The sequence below is a fragment of the Acomys minous genome (genome assembly GCF_964271855.1).
Source record: "Acomys minous genome assembly, chromosome: 10".
Classification (NCBI taxonomy): domain Eukaryota; kingdom Metazoa; phylum Chordata; class Mammalia; order Rodentia; family Muridae; genus Acomys; species Acomys minous.
In genome coordinates, this window is record NC_140491.1 from 94978035 (window position 1) to 95003001 (window position 24967).

General features: G+C 45.9%; 1 protein-coding gene across 3 annotated transcripts in view; it reads left to right on the forward strand.

Moving 5' to 3' along the window:
- TANC1 (tetratricopeptide repeat, ankyrin repeat and coiled-coil containing 1) overlaps window positions 1-24967 on the forward strand; it is a 227884-nt gene that overhangs the window by 25309 nt on the left and 177608 nt on the right. For 2 of the 3 annotated variants that reach the window (XM_084800042.1, XM_084800045.1), the window contains exon 2: window positions 8130-8230. The gene's annotated coding sequence lies outside the window, so the exon portion shown is untranslated. Of the gene's footprint in view, window positions 1-6900; window positions 6982-8129; window positions 8231-24967 lie in introns of those variants that run through there. The other variant, XM_084800043.1, reaches the window with a different exon arrangement.

The following is a 24967-nucleotide window of genomic DNA, read 5'->3' on the forward strand; positions in this document are numbered from 1 at the left end:
CCTGTCTCCTGAGTGCAGGGATTAAAGGCGTGTGCCATCACTGCCTGGCTCATAATTCTATATTTTAATAAGCACAAACGAAACATTTTTTCTCAATCTAAAAAGCAATGAACCTAGCCAGGAATGGTGGTATGCACCTTTAGTCCATACCCAGGAGGCAGAGGCAGGTGGATCTCAGTGAGTTCAAGGCCAGATGGGGCTACATATTTTAAGTTTCACCTTAAAATTTCCATTAAAACTTTAAACATTGCTTTCCAAAGTCCTCTTTAGGGTTGTCCTGTTGTCCTGAATCGCAGTGCAGATAGGGTGCTCAGCTGTGACAGGTGATGCTGCGGGTCTCTTTAAGGAGTGCCTGGGGTGTAGGAGACGGAACTCATCTTCTCTTCATCCTCCCAGAGTCTGAGGCTGGTTGACCCGGAACAGATTAGTAGGGGGAATCCACGCTATGTATACAGGCGTAGGTGTCTTTCTCATAAAGCAAGACCATTGGCGTTTGTGTAGCACAGTAGGCATGGGGGTTCCAGTGGACACTGCCTTCTGATGCGGGTAACGTCTCTGGTGCCTTGACGCTGTTGGGAGCAGCTTTCTTGCCGATGTCTCTTTCCTGTTCAGGTGCCCACTCACTTATCCTCAGAAGCTGCCCTTCTCAGAGTAACTGGCTCAGAATGTGTGCCGAGGTATCGTGGTCCCTGGCAGCCATATTTTGGGTGGCATATCCAGAGCCCAACGGCAGTATCACTCTCGGTCAATTAATGAATGTGTAAAGAGGAAATCATTCTACTGTGAAGAACTTTCCCACCGGCACAGGCAGAGAATCCATGATACAGACCTAATTTTAACCAGAGAGACTCTGTCCCCAGAGACTCAAGAGGTTATAAGCTGGCAGAACCTGGCCTAAGCTTTTTACTTTGTGGCTTATAGATCAGGTCTTTATTTTATATATTTCTGCAGTTAACTAAGGATCAGAATCTTTGTTCGGGTACGGGAGAGGTAGGTGGGGAGGAAGGAGAGGGCGGGGATGGCGTTTAGAATAGAGGCCAGGTTAGTTTGTCCTCCCTGCGGATGAAGTAAGGTCTCCACGCTTGTTTTCAACTTGAGACTTTGTCTTTGGTACAGGGTCTTGTATTGGTCACTCTAGGCCTAGAATTTATAGTTCTCCTGCCTCGGTCTCACAAATATTGTCTTTAGTGCTTTGAGAATGGAAGAGTATGATTTTTGGTTCCTTGGTTTTTTGTTTTTTAGTTTTGAGACAGGCAGTGTTCTGTTCTTGAACTTGTCTCTGCGACAGAGGCTGGTCTCGAACTCCTGATCTTTCCGCTTCTACCTCTTGCATGCTGGGATTACAGGCATGTGCTGCCATGCTAGGCTATGCTTCAGATTTTAACTTTGAGATTTTGGTATTATGTCTGAGTTACATTTGAAGAAGAATGTGTTGATGTCTTTTAGAGCTTTATTTCTTTCCACTTATGTGTATGTGCCTACATGAGTTATGTGTGTACCAAGCGCATGTGGGAGCCCTTGGAAGCCAGAAGGGGTGTGTGTGTCAGACCCCTGGAGCTAGACTTTCCAGCAGTTGTGAGCTGCCACCTGGGCTGAGCTGAGGGGTTTTGAACCCAAGGCCTTATGCATTCTAGGTAAAGACACTGCTGTTGAGCTGTGAGTGGCTGTTTATTGCCTGGTCCTTTTCTTGCTGGTTATAAGGACTGAAGGAGATGGCATGTGCCTTGTCTAGTTAAGTGTTCTGCACAAACCCTCACAACCTCAGTAGTTTCCCAGTGTTGGTAGCCCACAGTGTCTGTGTGGGGTTGGCCTCTATTTCTGTCCAGCCCTGTGTTACCTGGGACTAGAGGTCTGCTGGGCGCAATGCTATGCATTGAAAATGACTCAAAAGTGAGCATGAGGTTTTGTTCCCATTAGGCCCTCAGCAGAATGGAAGATTACTGTGTACCGGGGTAGTTTCTGTTACAAAGCACTTTTTGGTAGGGGTGGGTGTAAATGCCACTGTAAAAATGTTAATCCCAGTATCAGCCACTTGAGCTTTATTAGGTCTGCTGGAGGCAGATTACATGCAGTCGTCTCTTTCCTCTCAGGACATGCCCAGAACGCAGGAGAAGGGCTCCCTGCCGAAGGTAGGGCCCAGGCTCTTCATAGGTTCTCACAGATAATGAGACATCATCTGGGCAGAGGAATACTGCCCTTCCCTGCCTTTGCTTAAGTCTTCTCTATCCTTTAAGCTTCACGTTTTTTAGGACACGCTCTAGACAGCCCCATTTCCCCCCTTGCTCTCTGTAGGAAGCAGCGTTGCACCCATGTCCTGCCTTTGAGGTGCTCCTGCTGGGTGACAGTGGACCTGAGGACATGCCCCGGGACCTTTGCTCTTTGTTCCCTGTTGCTGCTGTCTAGCCTTGCCCTGGAAACTGTTCCTAGTTCAGTGCACAGCTTTCTTCTTTTCTCTTCTTTTCTCTTCTTTTCTCTTCTCTTCTCTTCTCCTCTCCTCTCCTCTCCTCTCCTCTCCTCTTCCTTCCTTCCTTCCTTCCATCCTTTCATCCTTCCTTTTTTGAGACAGACTCTTCTCTGTAGCCCTATCTGCTTTGGAACTCGCTCTGTAGTCCAGGCTGGCCTCAATCTCGCAGAGATCCGCCTGCCTCTGCCTCCTGAGTGCCGGCATGAAAGGTGCAACATTGAGCTGGTTTTCTTCTTTGTTGAGATCAATACGGCATCTTAGAAGAATCTTCCTGTCTGGCTTCCCACAGAGCAAACAAGCTTCTTAATTTTAATTTAAGGACAAGGGGGGAAAAGGAACTTAAAAATAACTTGGTATGTGTCCTTCAATGTTTTTCTTTTCATAGACATATGCTAAATGGTATGCCATTCTTTTTTTTTGTTGTTATTTGGCTACATAAATTTATTTTGGACACAAGTGTGGTATATTTTTATCGCATGCCAATGTGTGTTCAAATGATTCGCAACAGTTGTGTATGATTTGCTCTTTTGTCTGTTGGGAGTAACATTAAATTTATAACTATTATTACTGAGTTTTAGGTATCATTGTGATAGAATGCCCTTCAGGCTCTGTTGAATGTCTTCCAGCCATTAACTTGCATTACATTAACATAAAATGATGAAATCTCTATAACTTGTTCATCTTTTTAATATCTGAGCACTCTCTGTGTCCCAGAACTGAGCTAGGCGCTGGCTGAGCCCCTCAGCTGTAAGGATCATAGCTTCAAGGGTAGAGCAGAACCTGTGCGCCCTGTGAGTTTTGCTTGGGCCGTATACAGCACTCTAGCTAGAGTAGGCAGGGAAGAATTGAGTATTCAGATCAGACACTAGGCAGTGACTGTGTGTGTGAGTGCGGGATATGTGTGTTGAGATGAAGGGCTACAATGGAAGAGTCTAGCTGCATTATTGTATGATAGTGACAGTCTTGTATGACACTGAAGACTTGGGGCACAAGACATAGGTAGGGACCCAGTTCACTTTTAAGTATTTTGAGTAAAACTCTAAAGGCAAAAGGTGAAGCAAAACAAAACCAAAACAAAAAACCCAACCAGCCAAACAAATAAACAAAAAGCCCCAGCAAACACAATTCTGGAGTTCTATTATGTGTACACAAGGTTTAAGAGATGATATGAGGCCGGGCAGTGGTGGTGCTCGCCTTTAATCCCAGCACTCAGGAGGCAGAGGCAGGCGGGTCTCTGAGTTCAAGGCCAGCCTGGTCTACAAAGTGAATTCAGGACAACCAAGGCTACACAGAGAAACCCTGGCTCAAAAAAACCAAACCAAACCAACCAACCAAACAAACAAACAAAAAAAAAAAGAAAGAAAGAAAGAAAGAAAAAAGAGATGGTGTGAAACAAGCAAGGAACTGGGCTGGGATGTTCCATATTGAGTGGGATTAGAATTAGAGACCCCAGTGTGGACTTGGGTTTAGCTAAATGTTGATAAGTCGATGTGTGTAAGTGTGCTAGTACAGAGGAATGGTGAGGGCATCCGTCATGCTATTAGTAATAAGTACACCTGTCTCGTCACTCCACTGGTGCCATCCTCCAGTGACCTGGACTCCTTGGAAAAATGCATAATTATAGATCTGGAGCATCTTGTGGGGCTAGAAAATAAGGAAGTCCTCAAAAAAAACCAACAAAGGATGTGGGCATGTCGAAAGGAGGAAGGAGCCAACCTCAAGGAGCTCCTAATAGCTAGAGCTAACTTTAGCAACAAGATAAATAGTACGGTACTGCATAATAATCCAAAGCATAATATGTGTATTCACATGACATGAAATTTATGCTAAGTCAGGAAACGTCTTTCTTCTAGAAGAATTCCAAATAATTATTACAGAGACTTTTCCTTCAGGAGCCTAAGGCTGAAGTTCCCACCCCCTGTAGCTCACTGAGGCTAGAGGGTGGAAGGGGGAGAGATTAACGTTTCCAGCAGCTGCTGAGCCAAGCAGTCCAAGCCAACCTTGTGCTTAGCCATCCTGTGGCAGTGTGGGCATACAGTGATTGTAGGACCCTTATCTGTTGTCTCCTTAAACCTACAGCCCCAGGCCAGCCATTTAAAAAAAAAAAAAGCCAGACAGCTCTACTCCTATGCCGCTGCACTGAGCTCACCAAGGAGTCACCATGAGCTTCTGAGCTGAAGAAATTTATGGACAAGAAGTTATTGTTGTAGTTAAATTATATGGTGGCAGACGTACAGGGAATACTGTGTGGCTTTGGTCCCTTTGTGATTGGTGAATGTGTAGAGATGACAGCAGGTGGGAAACAGAGTAACGTTGGGATGGTGGTCATGCGTGGAAATAGCATCATGTTAGAACCCTTCGAAATAGTCTAAACGCTAGCTGTGAGTTCATCAGAGTCCACATCTCTCCCCAAAGGGCATCTTTGACTCTGGCCTAGGATCGGGTCATGAGAGTTCATTTTCATGAGAAACTTTTTTGCTAAATAAACTTGTTATATTCAAAAGAAAAAAAGGGGGGGGGACAAATCCCGTGGAGGACTATTTTACAAGATGCTTGACCAGTACTCATTGACAATATTAAGGTCATGAAAAAGAAACAGAAATAAAAAACTGTAAGATACCAGAGGAGATCAAGGAATCAGAGGACAAGTAGCTACAAAGTGGGGCCCTGGACCAGGAGCTGAGACCAGGGGGACGTTAGTGGAAAACTAGAGTAGCCCAGATGATATGTGATTGTTAAAGACACTTAAGTACTCACCCCCACTGCTGTGTTTGAGAGCCTTGACATGATGACCTTTATCTGCATTCTACGGCTGGGATTTTACTCTCTTGACTGACCACACACTTGCCCATCAATCCATCTTACTTTAGAAAGCATTTTTTAAAAACTTAATTAATTTATTCAGATTACAACTAAATTGTTATCCTATCACTTGTATCCTCCCTCCCTCCCACTTTCACCCTATTCCCCACCCCTAGGTCTAAGACTGAGGGGGACCCCCCCCCCACTATATGGTCATAGGCCACCGAGTCTCATCTTCGTAGCCTGCTTATTCTTAGAAAGCACTTTTAAGTTGCAAGCATCAGTGCATATGCCTTCCCCCATACCACCTAGCCTCTCTAGAGAATAAAATGTTTTTATTAGTACATATTAATTATACATAATAATGGGCTTCATTATGACATTTCCACCTATGTAATGTAATGTATTCTGTCTCGTCCAACAACCGTTTTGTCCCCCTCGCAATACCACTACTCCGCATTCTCTTCTCTGGTCTCGCAAACTGGTTGGCCAGGAGGTCCAGGCACTTCTTAGTTGACGCGGTATCTGTGGTGGTGCCCTGTGGGGTGTGGGAGGGTGCGGAGTTAGAGAGGGTGTAGGTTTTGTTGCTGTGTCCTAGAGTGAAGAAAGGTGTGTGTGGCCACCTGCGCATGCTTGACTGTCTGTCACGTAGCTGTACCTGTGGGCACTGGGTTACCATGGGTTCTGTGAAATAATAGCTGTTCTGGTGTCGGGGCCTGAGGGCACCGTTGTGGGATGGGAGCCCGGGTTGGGGCAGAATGTTGCATTACAGGATTTATCTGTGGAGAGCCTGAGGCCTTGCTACACCCTTCTTTCCTTTTCTGGGGTCTCCCGAGGAAAGAGGATGCCAAGGAGTGCAGCTTTAGCTCTGGAAGGGGGCTGGAGGATGCTCCATCAGAGAGGGCAATTATGCAGAAAGGACAGCAGTCACTCCCAAAGCCCACAGAGCTGGGGCTGTGCCCAGAGGCTGGCCTTCCAGCTGCCAACAGTGGCCCTATTCAGTTTGGACGCATAATGATTTCAAAACTAATCAGGGTCCAAAAGCCCGAGGCTGGAGACAAACACAAATATCTTGTTGACCGAGCAAACATCTAGGTTTTGTCAGATAGGAAGTTACTGAGGAAGGTCAGAGTGATGTAATGGTGTGTGCTATGCTTTCATCCTTAAACAGATGGGCCCCCAAGGTACCATCTGCAGCTCCCTGGGCCCTTTGAAATCATTTCCTATAAACGAAATTGTCATAAGTCACTATTGAGACATCGGTATGGTAGGCAGACCAAGAGGGAAAACTAGACAAAGGAAGGAAATTTCCACTGCCACTGACCGCTTCCTCTTCCTTTGCCATATAAACAGCCCCGAGATTTATTATTTTGCTCAGCTTTCTTGAATGGCATGTGAATCTCACTGGTGTTGTTTACCAGTTGACCAATGTAGACTTCCCTTTCCCCTCTTAGGCTCACACAACTGCCTCTTACCCTACCTAAGCCAGTGTCAGCCGGGCACTTTGTATAAGCTGTTTTGCTATTTTTGGTTTTCTGTTTTTGTTGAGGAGGAAGTTTCTGGTCTCTCTCTCTCTCTCTCTCTCTCTCTCTCTCTCTCTCTCTCTCTCTCTCTCTCTCTCTCCTTTCATCAAAGGAATATATTTGCACTGGGAAGGCAAGCGCAGGGGATGTTTCCTAATCCAATTCAGAGAAAGAAAGTGTACCGCATTGCATGTAAGTGGCGGGTTTATGAATCTTCCTTGAAGTTTTTTTAATAAACCACCTCAATAAAACATTATCAGAGGAGAAAGCAGGGTCTGCAATACTCATTGGTTCATTTATTGAGCAGTTATTGGCACCTGTGCCAGGCATAGCTCTGTGCCCTGGTAGACAGATGCAATCAGTAGGAAATAGCGGCGTGTTCTTGGAGGAGTGCGGAGAGTCAGAGGCAGGGGGAGGAGTGAGGACAGGCGTCTTGGAGGAGTACAGTGTAGGAAAGGGATGGGCATTGGGCAGGGGGAGACACCCGGAGTTACCTGGGAGCCAGCCCAGCAGGAGCCCAGGCAGGGATGGCTTGTAAATGGCTGGTCTACTTATCTAAGTGGGAAGAGATAGGCACGCACCTAGAAGCTGGTCCCAGGAAAGGTTGGTTTAGAGTCAAAGTGGAAAGCTTGGAGAGGTGCCTGTTGTGGAATCCTGGTGAGGAGCGGAGAGGCAGGGAGGCGGGATTCAGTGTAGTAAACCTGCTGGCTTTGCCCTTCTGGGTGGAGTGGGAGGGGGTGCTGAAAGTGTGGCGCAGTTGAAGGGGCTTTTTTAAAAAAAAAGTCTTTTTGAGGGTCTTTCTGGGTCTGAGCATTCTAAGTGGTAGCACACCTTCCCTCTTGAGGACTTTTTGGCTTGGGATGTAGTTTGAAAAGCTGAGGCCTGGTCTGATTTCCACCTTGTGACCAGCGAAGAAGACCACAGAACGAGGCGAGCGATACAGCTAGGGGGTTGGGGTGGTTGAGTAGTGTGGGAATCTGTGAGGTCTGAGTGTGACGGACAGGACACATTCTAGGGCCACCAAAGAGCCAGGGCCTCGGGAGAGCGACTCTGTGCGGGCGGGAATGACAGTGTTGCCTATGGAGTGTGCCTGGTGGTCAAGCACAGACTCGAGAGCCAGAGGTGGGTGTGACGAATGACAGTCACTGTCGTTTCATTTGCTGGACACGAGTCTAAGTGCTTTCAAGTGTCGGTTAGACAACGTCACCATCAACGGCTTATCTACAGATGAGGCATGGAGGCCCAGAGAGGGGAAGAAACTGCTCCAGGTTATATAGTGGGTCAAGAAATGGAGTTGGGATTTTAACTCAGATTGTCCCTTGTGCTCTTGTGCCTTTTAGGAGCTGACAGAAACATACAGGAAGAGGACAGGAGAGAGACTTGTGACTGAAGGGCCACCTTATCCGCGTTTCCTCGGTGAATGAGAAGATACCAGAAATAGGTAGGTGTCAGCTGAGACCTGGGCGTGGAGAGTGATATGACCATTCGTGAGGCGGGGGACAACCGAAGGAGGAGCGGTTTTCACATGTGGCAAGAGGGGAAGTGGGCAGGAGAGGTTCCACCTGCCCAGGCCTGTGTTGGAGCTGATGCTTCCTGAGCCAAGCCGGCGAGTTCGTTTTTCAGAGAGCGGCAGAGTTCCGGCAGCAGGCGGAGGGAGGAGTTGTGCTCAGACATTGTTGGCAGTGATGGCTAAGAACTGTACGAGCGTGCATCTGTGCCACTGGAGCTAACTGTAGGCCCACAAATGGTAAAATGTGTGCCTTACCATCATAGAAAGTATGAGAGTGGAGGGAGGGAACAGTCACGGCCAGTTTACAAGACCCTTTTCTTTGCAAAGTGGGCACTTAGCAAAACTGTGAATGAATGCTGGGGAATTTGCTAAGTGCTTTATGGGTCGCTTTCATTTAATCCTTGGTCTGAGGGGGCGAGGTCAGCACTGTTGCACAGACTGAGGGCTCCTGGGTTTCTTGCCTAAGGTTATACATTTAGAAAGTGGGGAAGCTGGTGCTGTTGGCTCCGCCTGCCCCTACTCTGGGAGCTGACACGCAGAAAGAAGGTTCTGGAAACTGTGTAGGGGGTGGGAGTTGTCAGTGGAGGTAAGGAGAATTCTTGATGAGGAGAGGAAGGCGGGAGGAGGCCTAGTAATGAGATCACAGGGGTCAGAGTGTGATGGGAGAGCCTGGCCTCCAGTGTCTTGGCTGGGTACAACTATCATAGAACTGTCAGAGGGGGACCAGCAGGCGACTCAAGGTTATAGAGGCATGAGTGTGTGGGGGAGTCTGTGCTACCTACAGAGACCTAGTTACTAGTAAATTCTTCCCAGACTGGGACCTGTGGGTAGACAGGATGGATCTGAGGACTGTGCTGATAAGCAGCGTAGCCTGTCCCTCTGCCTCATGCTCCTCTCGAGTGAGCCTCTTTTCTGGCACCTTCCCTGGGGGCAGCTGTACCCACCGAGTCTGCAGTCAAGAACCTGATATGGATGGAGATGGATGGATAAAGGGAGGAGGAGGAGGAGGCCTGACTGTTTTTGTGCTGCCAGTGGCAAAGCCCATGCATGAAGTCAGATCTCAGTCGGCAAACCGAGACCTCTTGTCTTAGGTTTTCTTTCTTTTTGGCAGAGTCATTTGAGATGACTCTATTAGGATTTGAGTGGCTGTAGGCTCCTTGCGGACATTTGGGGTCGTCACCGGAAATGACAAAGGCACGTCCATACTTAACTGCTGTGTCCCGTACTATTTGTGATGACTGTGGTGTAGGTGCACAGATGTCTCAGGCACTTGGATTCCGTGAGGTGTTTATGAGGAAACCTAAGCTGTTTATGAGGGAAGTGCTCCCTTGAGAGAGCTGCCCTTACCGTCTTCCTTCTTCACGTGTTTGCTCTGGACCCAGCAGGATTCATTTATTCTCCTGGTGGGTGTTTTTTTTTTTTTTTTTAAATTCTGTGCTGAGAAGTTGGGCTGTCCTGAGGAGTGCTTCCTGTAAAACGGTGGTGACTGGAGAAAACCAAGTCTGTGATTATACAATCATCCTGAATAAATAAAAAAAAAGATGGTTCCTGGCATGTCCCGCAAGGGCAGCCTGGAAATGAACAGCGTCGTGAGAGATTGGGTTGCTCTGCGCTTGAGTCTTGCAGCTGTCAGATTCTCTGCAGTACAGTACGTCAGCTGTAACCTCCAGGTATACACAGACCTTCATCAGCATCATTGAAAAGTGCTCTGAGGATCCAGACAGAGCTCCGTGGGGTGCTGTCCGTCAGAAAGTCATTTGCCAGACCTCGGTCGGTTCTGGCTGGGATGTTTTTTTACTCACAGCCTGGCAGGATCTGAGGAGCTTTTGCAGCAAGGAGAGGCAGAGGGTATCTGGGCTCATCTGGGTCCTGTCTTCATCAGTAGTTTGTCTCCTTGGCTTTTCACCAGCTCAGACACACTGAGAGGCCCAGGTAAAACTTGCTTTTACAGCAGGACTAAAGCGGTCCTTCGTTTTGTAAAACGATCGGGGCTAATGTGGGGGCTAGGGTTATGACACAGCGGTAAAATACTTGCCTAGCGTGGATGAGCCTCCTGTTTGATTCCAGCCCTTCCTCACCCCACCCCCCTCCAGGGGAGCTAGTATTATAATGAATTTGCTATGCCTTCTTGGAATTGCTTAATGGGCTTTTGCCACAGGATTTTTAAGTTTTACTCCTTTATCTCTCAGCCAAGAACATTCCTGACACTCAGAGTGAGTTGAATATAGCTATGAATTACAAGGGGAGGGGGTAACATTGCCTGACCTGTTCAAAGCCACGCTGTGGATGCCTTGGGAATTGGTAGACAAAGTAGCGGAGATGATGGCTTGGCTGCAGCCTCTCTTCACTGAAAACGATATTGAGGGGTCGGGAGAGACAGTTCAGGGGTCTAGAGCACCTGCCGAGTTTAGAGGTCTGTGTTAGGTCCCCAGCACCTACATGCGTGGCTCACACTGCTACCTCTAAGCTTCTCATACTCTCTCCTGGACTCTGCTGGGGCCTGCGCTCATGTGCATTCACCCTCCCTATACCACATATACACATAATTGAAAAAAATAATAAAAATAAATTTTAAGACAGGAAAAGATTCTGAAAAAAACAAAAACAAAAACAAAACCCACCATATTGAGTATAGAAGAGTCCTGAGTTTTATAAAAGCACGAACGTTCTATAAAAGTATTTTTCTGGGGGCTGAAGCAGCCGCTCTCAACCTGTGGGTCATGATCCCTTTTGGGGGTCAAATGGCCCTTTCATAGGGGTCGCCTAAGACCACTGGAGAACACATATTTACAATATGATTCATAACAGTAGCAAACTTACAGTTATGAAGTAGCAATGAAAATAATTTTATGGTGGGGGGGGGTCACTATAACATGAGAAAAGGCATTAAAGGGTCACAGCACCAGGAAGGTTGAGCACCACTGGGCTGGAGAGATGGCTCAGTGGTTAAGAATACTTGGTCTTCTTGCAGAGAGAACGTGTGTTTGGTTCCTAGTACCTGTGTCAGACAGCTCATAACTGTTTATAACCCCAGTTCTGGAGGCTAAATGCCCTCTTCCAGCTTCCCAAGTTTATGCTCGGCACACAGACCCATAAAATAAATACGTCATCAAAAAAAATAGTTTTCCTCTTAGCTGGGCGATGGTGGGCCATGCCTTTAATCCCAACACTTAGGCAGCAGAGGCTGGCAAATACCTGAGTCCAAGGCCAGCCTCGTCTACGGATCAAGTTCCAGGGCAGCTAGAGCTAAACAGAGAAATTCTCAAAAACTTAAAACCAAACCAAACAAACAAACACAAAGAAAGAATGAAAGAAAAAGAAAAAAAAAAAAAAAGATTTCCCTGTCTATTAAAAATCCTAATCTTTCTAGAAAAATGAATACATATTTATATATTTTAAGTGTTAAAAGCATTAAGTGAGAAAAAAGCTCAAATAATTCATATATTTTATAAGTCCTACATTCATAAGTTTGAAAGTTGGTCCTAATGTCATTTACTTTTAAGAGCTATTTTATTGATTATTTTAACTTTAAAATAAAGAATATACACACACTGCGCACGTGTGTGTGCGTGCACGTGCATGCGCGCGCGCGCACACACACCACACACTCTCACTCTATTTGTATGTCTATGCATGTACCTGAGTGTATGTATGTGCACTACATGCATTCAGGACACCTTGGAGGTTAGAAGTGACATTGGATCCCCTAGAGCTAGAGTTACAAATAATTGTCAGCTATGGTGTGTGTGTGTGTGTGTGTGTGTGTGTGTGTGTGTGTGTGTGTGTCTGCATGCCTGTCTGTATCTGTCTGTATGTGGAAATAGCTCTATGCATAGGCCTGAATAAAAGTACTTTTAACTGAATAATAAGAAGGCCAGGAATGAATACTGAAATGTGAGAATGTGATGCTACTACCTAAACTGTATGAACGCAAACACTTTATGACCTCAACTATAGCACATTGATTTATTTGTAATTATCTATAGAATACTGTGCTAATTTGGCTAAGAAATGTCCCTCACAGGCTCAGGAATTGGAACACTTGGTGGCGCTGTTTGCGGAGTTGACACAGCCCGGCTGGAGGAAGTGTGTCCCTCAGGATGGGCTTCGGGAATTTATAGCTCACCATTTGCAGTTCCTTCCTTCTGCTCCACGTCTGAGGTTGGAGATGTGATCTCTTTGCTTCCTGCTCTGGTCACCATGCCTGTGGCTTGCTGACATGCCATCCTCTATCGTGATGGGCTCGTAGACCTCTGAAACCTTAACCAGAATATTCTTTTCTTATCTTTTTTTTTTTTCCCCTTTCAGTTTATTTTATGTGTACGGGTATTTTGCCTGTGCGCACAGAAATGTGTACCACATGCATGCCTGGTGGGATGGAATTCCTGGAGCTGGGATTGTAGACAGTCGTGAGCTGTCACGTGAGTGCTGAGAATTGAACTTGGGTCCCCTAGAGGAGCAGCCAGTGCTCTTAGCTGCCGAGCCATCGCTATTTTGTTGGCCTATGGTAACTTCCCACTCCTGGGTTCAAGTACTCCTCCTGTATCTGCTTCCCAGATAGCTGGGTCTAATGGTGCATGCTACCACAACCGGCCAGCCAGTAGCCTTCAAACATTTCTCCGCATCAGTAAAATCCTTGCTCACACCTCCAGCACTTGTACTTCTATAAATTATACTCATACATTTGCTTAGTGACAAGCTGTTTGCCTGAGAGATATACGAAAATAGAAACTAAAGAACAAATAAGGCAAATAAATAAAGTGAGAAATTACCTTATTTCTTTTTGATGCCCTGGGTGATCACCTCCCACACTTCGGATACAACTGGCCGAGGATGACAGCGATCCAGAAGAGGAGGCACACAGCACTGTTTTGAAGGAGGCTTTGCTAGTTTCTGGAGTGGTTGTGTGCACGAGAAGCTGACAGAGACATACGCTGTCAAGCAGATTGAGAGTAGGCTGGGTGCGGAGTAAACCAGAAAGCTGGGGGTTCTAGCTCCCTCACCATCTGCCTAAGGATGCTGCTTGAGGGATCATGAACCAAGCCGCTAGCATTAATGCTCTCCCGTTAGGCTGGTCGGATCACGTTCTCATGACTGGGAAACCTGGATACCGGACACAGAGTGTAGTTCCCGCACAAGGCGAGCAGAATGTTTAGTTTGGGAGGTCTTCCAACTCTTTGAAAGGAGTAGGTTTGAATGGAATGATGATGATGATGATGATGATGATGATGATGATGAAGCAGTCAGGTCAAACACTGGGAAGTGGAAATAAGATGAAAGCACCAGACCCAGGTTTGGTGAGGTTTGAATGGACGAGGCTTCGAGCAGACTGGGGGAGGCAGGAGGCCGGCAGGAGGGGATGCTTACTCTTGTGGGCTGTTTGCTGGCCAATTAGGACTAATTGTCTATAGTCTGTTATAGCAATCGGTTTTGAGATTGTGTAGCATGACTAGACACATCAAAGGAAACTGATCTCTGCCACTCTAAGGACTTTAAGGAAGGAACTAAGCAATCCTGCAGCACCAGAAACCACCTCAGAGCAATGTGTGGTGAGCCTGTGGGTTGACTGGTGTCTGGTTAGCTGATTTCCTGAAGTTTGCTGTCAGGGACCCGGTGCTGCTTGATCTTAACTTGGTGATTTCAGGCAGGTTTAGAATTCAGAGTATTGTTATTTAAAGGAATAAAAGCAGGCAGGGGTGATAAATGACAGATTGCTGCCCAAAGCTCCAACTCTCATTTGAAAGCGCTTAGAACAGTGCACTTGGTCCCAAAAAGAGGGGGGGGGGGGCTTTCACAGCATTGCAGTAGCAGTGGGGCTTTAGAGACTCCCCATAAATAAAACATTTGAGCATCGTCTGAGTAAGCCCAGCAGAGGTGTTTCACAGCTGATGAGAAAAAGAGTGTCTTCAGGAAGCAGGGGGTATGGGTAACCACTGGCAACTGCACATGCAGGCAGTTTTTGCCAGTGTTAAGTTCTGGAGGAATCTTCTTAAATGGTGGTGCCCTTGCAGCGTCTAGAGGGTACTTAGCACCCCTTTCCTTAATTAGGAAGAAAGAACTAGCTGGCTTTATGACTAAGGAATTGGTGTGTTTGTGGCTTGGATGAGGGATTGAGCAGCCTTAGAGGTGACAGAAGCAGGAACTGATAAAGTGAGGATTTGGGGTTGCTGGCTGTGCGCCAGTGAAGAGCCACGTGAAGGGTTGATTGAGTCAGGGACAAATTTATGCTGATTCTCAGTGGGACGGTGCACACTGAGCCCCATCCTTTGAAGGGGAGGCCCGGAAAGCCCCCAGGCGCCTGGCCTCCTCATGTCCGGGTCCGTATAGTAAAGAAGGATTCCAACTTGCAGATTATAATCTGCCAAATCCTATTTCAAGGAAGGGGACGGATGAATGTGTGCTTGTAGAAATAAAGGGCTTTAAAGAAAAGATCTGAGTGAGGTCTTGGCAGATCGTTTGTCCGTACTGGGCCTCAATTCTTCACTCTAGAATTGAGGAGAGGTTTATGGGGCTAATCGTCGGACCCCCTCAGTGCATGTAGCCATTCTGGGTACATGAGGATGGAAGAGGGTGTAGCGCTGCCTCCTTGATTTAGCTGCCTTCCGTGTGTTCTCTCTGTTTTATGAGCGGCCGTTCCTAGAGCTGTGTTTCCCTTGCTCTCCCTCTCAGACCCGTGAGGTAGGTGTCTCACGGTTCCCAGTTCACAAGCGCAGACAAGGTCGCTGGTAAGCCGCTGAGAGCTGCACGTTGGGGCATGGTCGTCATACTCGTCATAATGAGGCTATGTGTGATTCCATGTGCTTCGACTGAGAGGGGTTTTTTTTCTTTTTAATTCAATGTTTGGGGGACTAGAATTAATTCTGTTTAAATTTTTTTTCCTGTCTTCTCACAGATGACTTTAGAAGTAAAATAAATGTAAAATCACTTATTTTTATTTATGTTTGCAGTGTTGGGGGGTGCGGGGGTGGGGCAACCTGAGTCCTGTTCACGCTGGGCAAGCGTCCTCCTGCTAGGATAAGCTCCGAGACTGAAGTCAAATTTCTCAGGATTGTACGATCTTGAATACCCCCGTATATTTATTCACTTTGTAGGCTGATGATATACATATAGGTATACATGCAGACACAGCACTCCTACATTAAAAAAATACATGAATAAATAAATTTTAACAATGGTTTTGGCACTGGAGAGATGGATCAATGGTTAAGAGCACATGCTGCTCTTCCAGAGGACCTGGGTTCAGTTCCCAGCGCCCACATGGCAGCGCATATCTGTCTCTCGAACTACAGTTCCAGGCTTCTAATACTCTCACACAGATGTGTATGGAGTCAGAAAGAAAGAAGGAAAGAAAGAGAACATTAGAAAAAAGAAAAAGAGAACAGTAAAGAGTGTTTCATGCTAGGTAAAGCAAGCTTGCCTGTTTGGGTCCTCCTCCCCCTCTGCTCCTCCTTTTTGAGACAGGGTCTCTCTGTGTAGCTCTGGATGTTCTGGAACTTATTCTGTAGGCCAGGCTGGCCTCGAACTCAGAGATCCCCCGCCTCTGCCTCCTAAAGGCACGTGCCACTGCCACTAGACTTCCCCTTCTATAAAGGTCTTTCAAATGCTGTCATGAAGTCTCCACCCTGATGACCCCAACTAATCCTAATGTAGTTCCTAGGAGCCCCTCCTCCAAATGGCCTTAGCGTAAGGATTTGGAGATAAAGTCTCCCACACAACCTTTGGAAGATGCAGGTCGGTTCTGCGTGTACCCGCATGGTGCTTCCGCAACCAGGTGAATTCTACTGTAGGCAGACTTGACTGGCTGCACAAGGCCGGTGTTGAGCCATCATATGGCCCCCCGTGGAGGCCGTTCTCACAGAGCCACAAGCTAGACCACGCCTCCCACTGGGCTCTTGCTCCCACTTCTTAGTCCCCGCCACCCCCAAGCTTTATAAATTAATAATATTGTTACTGAGGCTTCTAGAAGTGGGGACCCAAGAAAGAGACCCAGATGGTTGAGCTAAGAGGGGTGTTCGCGGTACGAGAGAAACAGGAGCCAGACTGACTCCAGTTCCCAGTAACAAATACTCTTATATTTCCCAAAGGCACCTTCATTCTGGGCAGATGTTATCTTGTACCAGAGATGCAAGCTTTTGTAAAAGTGAGGTGTGGTGGAAACAGCAACAGAGGTCCTTCAGCCTATAGCTATTGTCAAAGCCAGGGCTGTTGTGGCTTCTGTTCAGTAGAAGCCCAAGTGAGTATCCTAGCATATTGTATTTAGTCTTCAGGAAAGTTGTGGCACTGAGGCTGTAGCTGTGGTGTCCTGCTTCCCTGGTTTTGTTCGTGAAGGAAACTCATTGTGTGCGGTTGTGCCGATAGCAGTGTTCTCTGTACCCGCATGCAAACACATGTTTGAGGACATTAACTTATCTTGACACTTCCTGACGTGATGGTTACTGAAGTCTCCACCATGTCAGAGACCCGGTTTAAAGTACTTCCTGCCTTCATTTTTCTTTCTAGTATGAACGGAAGAATATTAAGACTAAAATATATTGTGGACAACTGGTTTGTCAGTTTCTGAAGCAACATTTTTATTCAACAGCAAGTAAAGCAAGTTTGCTCAACTAAATTATTCATAAGAATTACAAGACTTGTCATTTAGAATGGATGTTAGGATATTCAGGTCATTTAGAAGACTGTGGTTAAAAATAAAATGACCCAAATATATAGCTCTAGTTTTTTTTTTTTTTTTAAGGCAAGTTTAAACTCTCAATTTTTATTTGACATTGGTCCTAATTCTGTTTCTTGAGGAATGTCACTGTCTACCCTGTCAGTGTTGAAATAAAAACCAATTCTTCTGTTGTTGTTGTTGTTAGTTTCGTTTGTTGTAGCCATGTTGTATGCATGAAGGATGTGATGTAAGTGATGGAGGAACTGAAGAAGGTCATGGGCAAATCATTCTCCAAGAGAAACTGGAAACAATTTATTGCTTGTTCTGATCACTCCTTTTGTACTTGGAAGGAAGAAGCAGTTGAAATATGAACTGGTCCCAGTCTGCTCTGGGGTGGTAACTGGAGCATAAAATGTTGAAAATCAATTATGTATTTAGGGAGATGAAAACAGGCGGACATATTGAAGGCATGCTATATTGTTTGGTGAACAAATCAGAGCATTACGTCATCTTCCTGTGGTAAAATGGGTCTAAGCTTCACAGACTTGCCATTGATCTTGGGGGAAAACGCTGTCTTAAAAATAGGCTTAGCTTTGTTGTTGTTGACTGGTAAACGAAGTCTTTGATGCTTTTGTTTTGATCCGTGACTTGCCATGGTTTATGGGAGTGTGGTACATGCAGGGCCTTGTTTGCTGCCCGTGTTAAGGAGGTGGTAAGATCTTTGCAGGACGGAACGTTTGTTTGAGATTTCTCCCGTAGCCCCACCAAGACTGAAGTTGTGCTTACAACCACGCTGATGTTTGTGGGTCTGAGAGGCCCTGTGGCCATCGTCTTAGCCTTCCTCTGGTAGGGGAAGCACCTGAGGTTGTGTAGACTCTGTGTTAGTGCAGTCATACACGGTGACTTACCAGCTGGAGGTGCAACCCAGGGCCTACAAGCATGCAGGTACGGCGGAGCGCCACGAGCTGTGTGTCTCTGCAGCAAAAAGCCAGTGTGGGAGACAGCTCCAAGATCATGGTGTGGGAGGGGCTGTTTCCCTCTGAGGCCCATTCCAAACCTCTCTGGCTTTTAGGTGACGGCCTTGCTTCTTCCCTGTGCCTGTTCCTTGTATCCAAATTCCTGTTTGAATAAAGGCACCAGTCGCATTGGATTAGGCCCGCTGTAATGGCCTCTGTCTAAAAGGTCCTGTGCCTTAGAACTCTGACATTCATAGTGGGAAGGACCTATCAGCCCTAATGGCGGGGCCCTGCGCTCACTCCCCTGTCTGTTCATTGCCTCTTCCTGTTGTTTAGCAAACATTTGGTATCATTTGCAGCTTGGGCAAGAAGGCCAGATTTGTCCTCAAAAAATATTAACCTCCCCATTCTTTATTCTTTTTTCCCCATGCTGACTTGTAGGTGGATGTCATGTCTTAGATGGCAGTAATTTTTTGCTTGAGGCTGGTTTTCAATGAATTTTAAACATCAGTCTCCCCGCCCCCACCCTGTTTGGTCTTTAGAGTATAGAAATACTTGTCATTTGATGTACACATTGATTTAAAAGAGGATACATTGGGGGCGGGGCCGTTGTCTGTAATAGTTTTTCCTTTTAGTCTGTTGGCAGCTTTTAGATTCTGTTTGTTTATTTACTCATGGTTTGTGCCCTCACAGGGGAAAAATGATCCCTGTCTTAAGATTTTTCCTATAGCATATACTGTCACTTAGGAACATGGCTCACTACAGCATATACAGTCACCGGGGGACACAGTTCCCTACAGCATATGCAGTCTCCGGGGGACACAATGCCTTCGAACCGGGCAGCCATGGGGTGAAGGTGCCAGGGAGGTTCTCACCAAGATAGGTAGGCATTCACCGCGCTATATTTAGAAGATAAGCAATGTGCCATATCATTTTACTTTTACTAGTATTTAAAAGAATCATTTGTGCCCCAAAGGCATGGATTTATTTAAGAAATTCCTGTGTACAGAGAAGCTTTTTCTTGGAGTCAGCCTGACTCAAGATTATAAAAACGTGGGCGGTGATTCTCCTTGCAGTGTTAAGAAATAAACATTCAGGGCTGGAGAGATGGCTCTGAGGTTGAGAGTGCTTCCTGCTCTTCCAAAGGTCCTGAGTTCAATTCCCAGTGACCACACAGTGGCTCACAACCATCTATAATGAGATCTGGTGCCCTCTTCTGGGGTGCAGTTGTACATGCAGGCAAAACATTGTATACATAATAAATAAATCTTCAAAAGAAAAAGAAAGAAATGTTTCACACCAGGCATGGCAGGCACCCCTTTAATGATGGGGTACCAGCACTCGGGAGGCAGAAGCAGGCAGATCTCTTGAGTTTGAGGCCAGCTTGTTTTATAGACTTCAGAGCAGGTTCCAGAACAGCCTGGGAAACAGTCACTTGGAAAAATAAAAATGAATTTAATGTTTTGAGAGCCTGGTATGGTCACACATATTTTACTCCTAGCATTTGGGAGGCTGAGGCAGATGATCTCTGTGAGTTTAAGACCAGCATAGTTTGCATAGCTAGTTTCAGGCCACCCAAAACTACAAGTGAGGTCTTTTGTCCATCCGCTCTCCCCCCCCTTGTGCCCCCCAAATTTGTGGTGGATTCAGGCTGAAAAATTGTGAATATATATTATTCATACAGGATATAACTGGTTTACTGGTTTATATGTGCTAGTAAAAGTATGTATGTATGGTTTTTTTGGAGACAGGGTTTCCCTGTGTAGCCTTGTTGTCCCAGACTTGATTTGAAGACTAGTGTGGCCTCGAATTTACAGAGATCTGCCTGCCTCTGCCTCCCCAAGTGCTGAGATTATAGACCTGCGACACCACACCTGGCTCAAAGTAATTATTTTAATTTGCTTTTATTTGATGTTTCTTTTCTTTTCTCTTTTTCCTCTCTTCTTCTTCTTCTTCTTCTCCTCCTCCTCCTCTTCCTCCTCCTCCTCCTCCTCCTCCTTCTTCTTAAATAGACACCTTAGAAAGTGGTAGCGTGTAGGGCATTAAAGCCCTTGGCAATCCAGGCGTGGTAGCTTACCTCTGCAATCCCAGCACTTGGGAAGCTGAAGCAGGAGACTCACAAATTCTCAGCAGCCTGGGCTATATAACTAGACCCCATACAAGATAAAACCGAAAACCCAATGCTGACGTAGGTGATGTGGGACTTGTCCTTGTGTTTCTTCACAGCTGCCTTAGTGTGTCTGTGCCTTTTGAGTGTCATCATAACAGACGTGCATCCAAATGCTATGTCGCGTTTGCTCAGTGTCCCACAGTTCAGAGCAGCCACTTCTGTCGTGTCTGGCTGGAAGCCCTCCATTTTGAGAGAAAATTGAGAGTGGGGAGTCCATAACACCTGATCGTGAAGGAGCAACGATCCTGCTGCTGAGACAGGCACTACAAGTTGGCCTCACTCCCCTCATACAGTATTTGCTGCATGACACCCCCAGATCCAAAGATATGTGGCATGCAGGTTTTGAGGACATAAATTTATGGTACACTAGGGTGTCTTAGGGATTGGTAAAATACCTTAGTGTCAGCAAATTGCTTCAGAGCAAATTATATAGGTTAGAGTAATTATGAGGTATGCTGGCACACACCTTTAATCCTAGCCTCCGGAGGCAGAGGCAGAAAGATCTCTGTGAGACAGAGGCTAGCCTAGGTAGTCTACAGAGTGATTTCCAGGCCAGTCAAGGCTACATAGTAAGACTCTGTTTCAAACCAAACCAAACAAACCCAAAACCCAAAAAAAGAAAGAAAGAAAGAATAAAAAAGAAAACAGGAAAAACAAAACAAAAAAGCAAACCAAAAACCAAAATGAGTTATGGGTGTGGTGAGGTATGGTGATGCACACCTATAACGTATCTCAGGAAAAAACAAACAAAAAAAGTTATGGCAAAATTCATAATACATAAAGGTTATGTTTTCATTCTTTACAAGTTTGTTATTTGATAGCATTAAGTGAATTCATGTTTTTATAAGCACTGCCATCCATTTCTAGAAAATTTTTCAGCAACTCAAAGACAAACTGTATACTCTTGAAAACAGTAGCTCCCCTATCCCCTGCCCCCAGCTCCTATAACCTCTCTCTGCTCTCTAGCTGTGTGGAACCTCAGACTGTAGAGTCGTGCGTTTGTCCCCTTGTGTCTGGCACCTCTAGTTATCCTTAAGTTGTATCTGTACAGCTTTCACCATAGGCAATTTCTTTTTAAATCATAAAATAATTTGGCAGGTCACTGTGGAATATTAAAGTTCTGAGACAGAAATTTGAAACTCATATGCCTTCAGGGGCCAGAAGGCAGTAGCATCTAATATTTATGGAACAGTTACTGCATATCAGACTCTGCTGCAAGCACTTTGCAGGTAATAACACATTTACCCTCACACCAGCCAGGTGAGGAAGGTACGTACAGTCACGAATATCCCAGTTTTGCATGCAGGAAACTGAAGTCGGAAAGACGAACCATGTCCTTAAGATAATGATCTGGCTTGTGTGTGATAGGTGGGGCTTCTAGCTCCAAAACCTGTGCTGCTAAAAGCTCTGACAATGCTAGGGTGCAGCAGGCTGGGCCCTGGGAAGCCAGCCAAGCCAGCCCTGGAGGCTTTGTGGTACAGGGGTTAAGGGAGCTGTGTAAATACCCTCCAGTGTTGCTGAGAGAAGATGGTACTGCTGGCCCTCGCACGTTTTCAACAGAAGCTACACACCCTTTCCCATTTCTGACCTCCTAATTGCTAAGCACGGAGCCTGAATCAGCTAAAGACAAAACAAAGCATGCCGCCAGACAGCCTATCTGGGGCCCACTGGTTGGAGGCTTTTGCTCCAGAGGTTTCAGATAACCTTTTCCTTATCCAGAACCTGGGACAGTTTGCACCCCCTGGGATGCTCGCTGACGTCTTCCCTTGAGCTTGAGCGAGAGCCCTGCTGCTCTCTGCTCCCTCAGCTGCAACTTAGATACAGCAATTTTCAGTAAATGTGTTGAATGACGGTTCTTCACAGCAATCACGATTTCTTCCCAAGTGCTGCCAAGAGTTCACGGAAAGTCTAGTTTAAAACAAAACAAAGCCAGCCGGTTTTGAGAGGCTCGTATCCTTTCATGTAGAGCTTCATAATTTATTGTTTCATTTTGGGCTTCTTTGATTTAACAGCGCTGATTAAAATGGGACTTTAAAGTGGTTTTTTTTTTCCCCCTCTCTTTCTTCCTCTCTTTTAGAAAAAGAACCTCACCAAAGAAACTCAAATGTATGCAGTGTGTAACATATTCAAACCCAACAGCCCTTGCTTTAATCCCAGCTGCTAGCTTTCATGACGTGGCTACTGCAAGCCGACCGCTGTGGTAAAGGTTGCACATGCCTTATTTCTTTCCCTGTAGAGACAATCAGTTAAGAGTGTGTGAATTTATATTGAATCCTAGAATAGGAACGGTTTGAGCATATGTAATTTGATTTATTGATTTTTGCATATGAAACTGTTCAGGGCCAACTGATTTAAAAGACCAGTTCATGGTCATTCAAATGTTGTCTGGCAGTCAGGGACCCCCCTACCCCCCAAAACACATGCACCTATTGCCTCTATAGGCAGATAGGCTTTGTTCAGGTGTAATAGTTTGTTATTACTCTTGTCAACACCTTCTGATAGTCTAGATTTTTGTTTGTTTGTTTGTTTTTCAAGACAGGGTCTCTCTTTGTTAGCCTTGGCTGTCTTGGACTCACTTTGTAGACCAGGCTGGCCTCGAACTCACAGTGATCCACCTGCCTCTGCCTCCCGAGTGCTAGGATTAAAGGCGTGCACCACCATGCCCGGATCTAGTCTAGATATTTTAAATGGGCATATCTTAGTCCATTCGTGTTACTGTACAAAGTAATGAAGACTGGGTGGCTTTTAAGAATGAATTTTTAAGAATTTATCGCTTATAGTTCTGAGCCTTAGCTAATCTGCATTCTGGTGCCTGCAGCCTGGTGTGGGCTGCTGCTCTCTGATTTTAAGGGTACAGCTTGATGCTGCATTTTCAGATGTTAGAAAGGCAAGGGGGCAGTAGGATACCCCTTCAACTCTTTAGTAAGGCCCTAAATCAGAGAGCTGTGGTGGCTTAGTCACTTCCCCACTGGCTCCCCGTTTAATGTTGCAGCCTCCCCCCCCCCCCCCCCCCCGTCTCCCCAGGGGTTCCTTATTTTCCAGAGAAGCTTATGTGTAGCCTCCTAGTGCTCTTCTGAGACTTGAATGCATGTCTGAGCACCAGGGAATGCTGAACCCTGTCTACACCATGCTTTCCCCCTATACAGATATACCTGTGATAACAAAGTTTAATTGACACATTAGGTACAGAAGAGATCATCATCGACTAATAATAAAATAGGACAAGTAAACAATACACTCACGAGTGATCCTGCAGACAGCTACCGAAGACTAATAGGTAGCTAGCATACATAGTGGGTGATGAGCTAGCTGGGTATAGTAAATGGTTTGTCACACCATCAGTATGATGCTTGCCTAGCCTGCACAACACCCTGCTCTATTTTAACTGGCCTTGGTGGCTCACACCTGCAGTCCTAGCACTCCAGAAATCAAGGCAGGAGGGTTAGAAGCTCATGGTCATCTTTTTTTATGTAATGAACTTGAGGCCAGCCTTGGCTATAAGAGACTCTTCCAACTGGGCGTGGTGGTACACACCTTTAATCCCAGCACTCAAGGCAAAGGCAGGTGAATTCCTGTGAGTTCAAGGCCATCCGGTCTACATAGTGGGTCCAGGACAGCCAGGGACATGCACAGAGAAACCCTGTCTCGAAAAACCAATAAATAAATAAACAAACAAACAAACAAACAAACAAACAAATAATAAGGGAGGGAAGACTCTTCCTCTCAATTAAAAAAATATATAAAAGCCTACAAAATAGGATTTTTCATTTAATCCTATTGGATCATAGTTGGCAAAGGATAAATGAAACTGTGGACTACAGGGGATCCTTGTACTACCGTGTGGGGTACTGTTCTTGAACCACCAGGTGAGTTAAGTTACACAGAGTAACACCACAGTACCCTGCTAGCACTAGTGTGGATTGCTTTGTCTTTGGTTAAGATACATAGAGGAATAATGTGTATTTCGAGGACACATTGTTCCCTTGTGAGGTGCTTAGGACTTGGGGTTTACTGTGCCTAAGAAGAAGGGTAGAGCTCGGCAGTGGTGGCGCACGCCTTTGGTCCCAGGCAGGCGGATCTCTGAGTTTAAGGCCTGCCTGGACTACAGAGCGAGTTCCAAGACAGCCAGGGCTACATAGAGGAACCCTATATCAGGAGAGGGGGGGGGGGGAGAGAAAAGAGAGGCCCAGGCTCCTGTCTGATTAACTCAGGGCCCTAAGGTAATATTTAAAATGAGAATGTAAGGATAATTTCTAGCCTAAAGCCATTCCATGGTAATGGCTAATAACCGCATTCATCTGAAACTGGGCTTTGAGCCTACATTTTGGTAGACACCAATGGGGTTCAAAGCTTGGCAATGGGAGGGTGGAGGAAGGCTTGCATCCTTTCCAGTCAACAGAAAAATCACCCAGACTTTTCTTCTTAAGAAGTTAAAAAAGCTGGCTGTGGCTGCACCTGCCTTGAAGGCCAGCTGTTTGGCACTGGATGCGGGAGACTCCAGTGCGTAAGGCAGCATCAGCCGTGTATGGAGTTCCAGGGCAGCCTGGCCTATGAGAGAGACCCGGGTCAAAAACCAAAAGCAGGCAGGGGAAGCATGGGAAGGAGAGCTTAGTGGGTAATGTGCTTGCTACCAAGACGGGTGACTTAGGGGGCATCCCTGGGACCCACGTGGAGGAAGGAGAGAACTGTCCCTAACATATTGTCCTCTGGCCTGTTCATACATAGTATAACATGGAGGCTGGCGCTCTCTCTCTCTCTCTCTCTCTCTCTCTCTCTCTCTCTCTCTCTCTCTCTCTAAAAACGTAAAAAAATATTTTCTTGATCACAATATCAACCTACCTTTTGTAGATACTTTTAAAATCATAGAAATATAACATAAAACAAGGTTGTTT